Below are 8349 nucleotides of genomic sequence, written 5' to 3'. Positions count from 1 at the left end.
GGACAGGTTCCTCAGGAATATGACCAGACTGTCGCAATCGGCAGCGGCGCAGCTGGATGCTGAACTCTCATTGGAAGAGCTGCATGAGGCCCTCAATGGTATGGAGAATGGTCGCGCTCCTGGCATTGATGGCCTACCAGTAGAGTTCTACAAGACTTTCTGGTCGGTCATCGGCCAGGATGTGCTGGAGGTCCTCGGGTGCAGCATACGTGATGGAAAGCTTCCTTTGAGTTGCAGGAGGGCGGTGCTGACGCTGCTGCCGAAAAAGGGGGACCTGTCCGAACTGAAGAACTGGCGCCCCGTGTCTCTGCTGTGCGCCGATTGTAAACTGCTCTCGAAAGCATTGGCCTCGAGACTGGCGAAGGTGATGGAGCAGGTGGTTCACTTTGACCAGTCGTACTGTGTACCCGGTAGGTCTGTCTTTGACAACGTTTTTTTAATTCGTGATGTTTTGGACGTCTCCAGGCTATTGGGGTTAAAGACTGGTCTAATATTTCTAGACCAGGAAAAGGCTTTTGACCGGGTTGAACACGGGTATCTCTGGAAGGTTCTGGAGAGCTTTGGGTTCAACCCTGGTTTTATTGCCATGATCAAGGTTCTGTACGGTGACATTGAGAGTGTGCTGAAAGTTAACGGTGGTTTATGTGCTCCTTTTAAAGTTTTTAGAGGGATCCGACAGGGCTGTTCACTGTCGGATCCCTCTAAAAACTTTAAAAGGAGCACATAAACCACCGTTAACTTTCAGCACACTCTCAATGTCACCGTACAGAAACCTTGATCATGGCAATAAAACCAGGGTTGAACCCAAAGCTCTCCAGAACCTTCCAGAGATACCCGTGTTCAACCCGGTCAAAAGCCTTTTCCTGGTCTAGAATATATTTTATCCTCTGCAAAGGTAAACTGGGCAAAGAGCGAAGCAGTTTTACTCGGGGACTGGGAAGGTGAAGAACCCAGACTCCCTGATGGACTGGCCTGGGGGACGGGCGGGTTTAAATACCTCGGTGTGCATTTGGGGGACAGTGTTATTGAAGAAAGGAACTGGGATGGTGTGCTGGAAAAGGTGAAGGGGAGGCTCAACAGATGGATGTGGCTGGTCCCTCAAATGTCATACCGAGGTAGAGTTCTCATTATCAACAACCTGGCTGCGTCCTCCCTATGGCACAAACTGGCGTGTGTCGATCCCCCACCAGGCCTGCTGGCCAATCTTCAAGCTATGCTGGTGGATTTTTTTTGGGATCGACTTCACTGGGTTCCTCAGGGAGTTCTTCATCTTCCCAAGGATGAGGGAGGGCAGGGGCTCATTCATTTAGCCAGCAGGGTGGCTGCCTTCCGCCTCCAGTTTGCACAAAGACTGTTTACTGGCCCTAAGGAACTGGTTTGGAGGGAGGTAGCCTGCAGGATCCTGCACACAGTGGGAGGCCTGGGGATGGACAGGACCCTGTTTTTAATGAACCCAAAGTTACTGGACACTGCTGGTTTACCTGCATTTTATCGTGGGCTTTTTAAAATATGGAGTTTTTTTAAAGTCAAAGGACCAGAGAGTACAACGCTGCACTGGCTGCTGGAGGAACCTCTGCTTCACGGCGCCCGGATGGACATTTCAGGCCTGTCGACTCCTGCACTGACCAGAGTCTTGGTTTCTTCGGGGGTCACCACACTGCGTCAACTGGTGGACACTGCGGGACCTGATCTTTCCGGTACAGAGAGACTGACTGCACGGTTAGGCCTGAGGTCTCTGCGCGTGGTATCTCGGTCTCTGTGCAAGTGGAGGACAGCGTTGACCCCTGAGGAACTTAGGATGTTGATAGACTACGGTGCAGGGGTGACTAGGCCTGCAGAGGACGACCCCTTTCCTGCTCTCATCCTGGCCCCTGACCTGGAGGACTGCGAGGGGCCCCTGCTGGAGTGTAAGGGGGAGTCCTGTATGAAGTTGGACAGTGCATCCGGGAAGCTGCTGTACAGAGCATGCGTGAAAGCGCTAAACAAAAAGAGACTGAATGGGAGGGTGGACACGCCGTGGAGGGAGGTTCTATCTCTGGGTGATAATGTAAAGCCTGAGTGGAGAGCGTTGTACAAGCCACCGTTAACAAAAAGAGCTGCTGACCTCCAGTGGAGGGTTTTACATGGGATTTTACCTGTCAACTCTTTTATCTCTGTTTTAAACCCTGAGGTTGCACCAGTTTGCCCTTTTTGCACACAGAGGGAAACTGTCTTTCACGCTTTTATGAGATGTTTTAGGCTACGTCCCCTTTTTGATTTTTTACAGACAGTTTTTATGGCTTTTAATGAGATTTTTACCGTGCACACTTTTATCCTGGGTTTTAAATACAACAAGAAGGAGAGGGCCAAGTGCCAATTGTTGAATTTTATCCTTGGTCAAGCGAAACTGGCCATTTACATCAGTCGAAAAAACAAGGTGGAACAGGACACTGACAGTGAGGTCATAAGGGTTTTTATCAGACTGGTGAGATCAAGGATTTTTATTGATTTTAATTTTTATAAGTGCATGAAAACTCTGGAGGTGTTTGAGGAGGTGTGGTGCTGTGGGGGAGGGGTGTGTTCTGTATGTGATGGTGAACTAATTTTTAATCCAGTTTTCATTTAAATGCACTTTTTTATATATACCCAGGTTTTATAGTGTGAGTGTTGTTTACAAGTAGTTTTTATGTTTCAAAATTGAACTTGGACGAATATTGAGTCCAACTGTTGATAATAAAGGACCCTAAAAGTCAAAAAGTCTCTCTCTCTCTCTCTCACACTCTCTCTCTCTCTCTCTCTCTCTGTTCCCAGGTGAAGCAAAGGACGTTCTCCCTCATCCATAAAAATGATTCGTTTATCAGCACAATGAAAGAAAGACGAAGAAGGGGAGAGTAGAGGGCGCTCTTTCATCTTCACACACACACTTCAAAGGCATTCCAGAGGTAAAAGAGCGGTCAGCGCTATAGAGAGTCACCGTGGACGAGACTGACCCTTCTCAGGGAAACTGGGACCGCTCTATCAGCGCGTCAGCGTCAAACCTTGGGTCTCTGTGTGAATGAGTGAGTGAGTAAGTGTGTGCGTCAATGAGTGTGTGACTAAGTCAGGGAGGTTGTATGTATGTGTGTGTGTGTGTGTAAATGTGTGACTGAGTCAAAGGAACAGAATCAGCAGTTAGTGTTCTCCTCTGAGCGTGTTGAGCTGCTGAGGGTCTACAGTGTGCACCTGAGATCTACAACAATGCTAGTCTGTGTCTTCAATACACACCTCTGTGCCCTTCGCTGCCTACATTTCCCAGAATCCTCTGTTTTCCCTCTAATCTCTAGCTCTAGTCAGTGCTGGATGGAGTAATCCGGGATGTCATTAACTCAGCGGCAGTGTCCTGATGAGATTAACCACAATCCATCGTCCACACTAAAAAAACTGAGGGGACGAGATGTGGGTCACTGGATAAAACGGTCAAGAAACAACCTCCTTGGTCACTTCTTTAATGATAATGAAGACAAGGAAAGAGAGAGAGAGAGAGAGAGAGAGAGACAGAGAGAGAGAGAGATGGTAGAGAGAGAGAGAGAGAGAGAGAGACAGAGAGAGAGAGAGAGATGGTAGAGAGAGAGAGAGAGAGAGACAGAGAGAGAGACAGAGAGAGAGAGAGTATGTAAGAGAGAGAGAGAGAAGGAGGGGAAAAAACAAATGGAAGGGGATGCAGAGAGAAAGAAAAGGGGAGAGAGCAATGTAGAAGAAGAGGGGGATGGAGTGTGTTTTTGTGAAATAGAGATAGGAATAGAGAGAGAGAGAGAGAGAGAGAGAGAGAGAGAGAGAAAGAGAGAGAGAGTGAGAGAGAGGAGGGGGGTGGAGGGAGAGAAAGAGGATGAATTATAGAGGTAGTGCAGAGGTCCCAGGACTCAGTGAATTACTTGTACATTGCAGCATTTAATCAATGACTCTCTCTCTCTCTCTCTCTCTCTCTCTCTCTCTCTCTCCAAGCCCCCCTTTCTTCTATTATTTATCCTGGTATCAATGGTGGAGTGTCCCTGACTGATCCTTGTCCAGAACTGACAGAAGTGGAACAGTCTGTTATATATTTCACCTAAAATTTTCTTCTTCTCTCTCTCTCTCTCTGTCTCTCTCATTTATTTTATTGTCTGAAAGGAGCAGAAAGAAACAGAGAGGGTATGAGAGATGGAGAGAGAGTGTGTCAGGGAGAGAGGAGAGAGAGAAACAGAAGAGAGAGAGAGGGATGAGAGAGAGAGAGAGAGAGTCAGGGACAGAGGAGAGAGAGAGAAACAGAAGAGAGAGAGGGGGAAGAGAGATGTAGGAGCGAGAGATTGCGAGCTGTGGGTGTAAAACGCTTCATCCATTTGTTTAAAGAGTTCTAGAAGAGAAGGGTTATGAAAGAGATATAAAAAGCTGAAGGACAGAGACACTATTTTAAACTTTATAACAATTATGTGACTCTAAATAAGCAGTCAATTACACCCTAAAAACATGAGCTTAGCATTTATACGGATGCTTAGGATTGTGGTATTAAAAGGGAATTACAAAGACTGGGGAAACACCGCTCTCTCTGCTTTGTTTACGTTCAGAAGCTCTGTGTATTTTAGAGTGGAACTGTTTAAATTACCACAGAAACTCATTTATAACTCACTACTAGAAACTCATTTCCCCCCCTGTGGAGCAGGACTACAGCAATAACCTCATCTCGGTTCATGCTTTTCAATGTTTGGATCATTTAGGTCGCCTTTAACTCCCTGTCATTAATCCCCAGTGTTAAGGAGAAACAGGACCCTGTCGTGACCCTGGGGTCCAGCACTGCTGCACAGTGAGGCTGGTTTGGGCTGGATCAGTGTAAAAGATGCTGCTCTGAACGTCTGTCACGCTTCGTTTGGACGTTTCTGTTCGTCCGCAGGATTACAGCAAAGACGACAGGCGCCGGGGAACGCAGCCGGAACTGGGACGTGGACGAGTGGAAGCAGTGAGAGACAGAGACAGAGCTGTCAGAGACGAAAGGCTCAGAGTCCTCGAGTCCAGAGAAACGCATCACCGTCCTCTGACCACATCAGCTGCTCCTCACTGAGTCCACATCAAAACAGAGACCGCAACTGAATGGACTCACACTGTACTTCCACAGGTACCGAGAAGTGACTTTAACAATGCATACTTTAAAGGGGGGATGGAGAGAGAGAGAGAGAGAGAGAGAGAGAAGAGGACAGAGTGGGATGAGGAAAGAGGGAAAAAGATAAGAGAGGAAGGAAAGGAGAGGGAGGGGAAAAGAGTAAGAGTTTATGTGAGAGTAAGTGTTGAAGCAGAAAAAGAGAAAGTGAGAGAAAGTGAGAGAGCGAGGGAGTGTGGGTAAGAGAGAGGGAGAGAGCGAGACTAAAAGAAAACAGCACTGTCTAAGCCCTCTCTAAAGGCAGATATGTTCCGCTTGTATAAATAGAAGCCGGTTCTTTCGCTCTGTTCTCTCTCTTCCTCTCTTCCTTTTGTCTTCCATCTCCCTTGACTTCTCCGTGAACTCTCTCCATCCTCGGGGACTCCTCCTCTTCTTTAAAGAGCCGTGGAGAAGACGTTTTCAGTATTTGGTGCGCACTTTTGCTCTCTTTCACTCTTTTCTGACTCGTTTTCCCAGTCTCTCGGCTCCTGTCGTCTCCTGGGTGGCTTTGTGCTCGCCTGTTTCTCGGCAAGGCCTCACCTCTTCTCACCCTCGCTCTCGTTCGGCTCAGAGAGACGCATCTGAGCCAACACGCTGTAGTTCTGCTGGTGGAAGATCTTTCTTTTTAATGCAGCTCCATCATTGATCCCGCTGTACTCTCACTGGCCACTTTACTGGAAACAGCTAGCTTCACACATCTTTGGGTTCTCTCTATATCTATCTATACATCTATCTATCTATCTATCTATCTATCTATCTACAGACAGAGAGAGCGAGAGAGAAATATCTATTGGTAAATAATAAAACAGCATATTTCTCACGTCACTGACCCGTTTCTACTGGTCTAATGGGTCACCACATTGGACCCCCAACCCCCATCCCAACCTGGCTGCTCTTTCTGACACAACCCTCCTATTCTACCTGGATTTAAAGCCTGGGAGTAACATCCATCCACAGGGAGCACACACTGAATTCCAAGCATAGCCCTTTTCCACCAAAATAACTCCAGTTCTATTCCAGATTCACGGAAACTCAGTTCTATCCAGCAAACCCGCTCGCGTTTCCACCCATTTCAAATGGAACCAAGGATATATCCTCAGAGGGAGGCATTGCAGGGTTCCTGGGTTCCAGTGTCACTGTGCACCAGAGCCAGAGATAAAAGGATAGAGTCAGGACAGAGTCATAGTTTATCCACTGTTTATAGCAGGTTCAGTTCCTATGTAAATATCATCGGTGTGCAGTTAAAATCATGTTTCTGGATTTTTCTTCTAAACCCTTTGTACACGGCAGCTGTTCTTCACATTGTGTAAAAAAATTGTAACAAATGAACCAAAAGCTTCTGAACGTAGAGTGGAATGGAATATTTTAGGAAACAAACAACGGTTGTTTGTAGGTGGCTAACGTTTTGAAACATGTACGTTTCTAATCACTTTTTGAATTACCACAGAAACTCATTTGTAACTCCTGTTGTTTAGTTTTATAACACTTTAAGTCTGTGTTTAGTTTCATGCAGCTTGTGCTTTCTCAAATTTGCCATCAATTCCACCTTAATTAATCTGAAACAGCAACAGTAAGTCAATATAACCCACTTATAGAGGAGTAATAGAGCAACATCCTCATCGTTTTCATGCAGAGCAGAGAGAGAGAGAGAGAGAGAGAGAGAGAGGGAGAGAGAGAGAGAGAGAGAGAGAGAGAGAGAAAGCCTAGCATATCTAACTGAGATACTTTGTTTTTTCACCCGTTTACTGAGACTTGGGGTTTGCAAACACATCAGACCTGTTTCCAGCACACACACACAGACTGGATAGCTAGCAAATGTTGAGAAAACATCCTCAGAATTTTCCAAAAAATAATAATAATCATCATCATCATTTTCTTCTCCGCTTCTCCATTTCAGGGTCGCGGTGGCAGCAGGGCGAGCAAAGAAGCCCAGACGTCTCTGTCCCTTGCAACATCCACCAATTCCTCCTGGGGGATCCCAAGGCGTTCCCAGGACAGCCGGGAGATATAATCCCTCCAGCGTGTCCTGGGTCTACCCCGGGGCCTCCTTCCAGTTGGACGTGCTTGGTATACCTCCAGTGGGAGGTATCCAGGAGGCATCCTGATCAAATGCCCAAACCACCTCAACTGACTTCTCTCAATGCAAAGGAGCAGCGACTCTACTCCGAGCTCCTCCCTAGTCACTGAGCTCCTCACCCGATCACGGAGAGTACGCCCAGCGACCCGTCGGAGAAAGCTCATTTCGGCCGCTTGTATCCGCGATCTTGTTCTTTCGGTCATTACCCAGAGCTCATGACCATAGGTGAGAGTGGGAACGTAGACTGACCGGTAAATTGAGAGCTTTGCTTTATGGCTCAGCTCTCTCTTCACCACAACGGTGCGGTACAGTGACCGCATTACTGCAGATGCTGCACCTATCCTACGGTCAATCTCACCATCCCTCTTCCCATCACTCGTGAACAAGAACCCGAGATACTTGAACTCCTTCACTTGGGGCAGGTTCTCACCCCTTACCTGAAGGGAGCATGCCATCTGTTTCCGGGAGATAACCATGGCCTCAGACTTGGAGGTGCTGATCCGCATACCGACCGCTTCACACTCGGCTGCAAACTGCTCAAGTGAACGCTGGAGGCCTCCGTGCGAAGAAGCCAGAAGAACAACATCGTCCGCAAAAAGCAGAGATGCCACCTCCTGAGATCCTCGACGGAAGCCCTCCTGCCCCAGGCTACGCCGCGCCACCCTGTCCATGAATATCAGGAACAGGAGTGGAGATAAGACACAGCCCTGACGGAGTCCAATGCCCACACTGAACAAGCCTGACTTACTACCAAGGATGCGAACACAACTCAAACTCTGAGAGTACAAGGACCGTACGGCTCGCCGGAGCGACCCTGGCACCCCATACTCCTGGAGCACCTCCCACAGAATCTCTCGGGGAACACGGTCATATGCCTTCTCCAAATCCACAAAGCATGTGTAGAGTGGAGTAGCAAATTCCCATGCCCCTCAATCATCTGTGCAAAAGTAAAGAGTTGGTCCATAGTTCCACGGCCAGGACGAAATTCGCATTGTTCCTCCAATATCCTAGGTTCGACTATCGGACGGATTCTCCTTTCCAGCACCTTGGCATAGACTTTCCCCGGGAGGCTGAGAAGTGTAATGCCACGATAATTGGCTTTCTCCGGTCCCCTTTTTTTGAAAATAGGAACCACCACCCCCGTTTT

This window comes from Hoplias malabaricus, chromosome 13 (genome assembly GCF_029633855.1).
Source record: "Hoplias malabaricus isolate fHopMal1 chromosome 13, fHopMal1.hap1, whole genome shotgun sequence".
Lineage (NCBI taxonomy): Eukaryota > Metazoa > Chordata > Actinopteri > Characiformes > Erythrinidae > Hoplias > Hoplias malabaricus.
The sequence above is the reverse complement of the archived record's forward strand: the minus strand, read 5'-3'. Positions refer to the sequence as shown.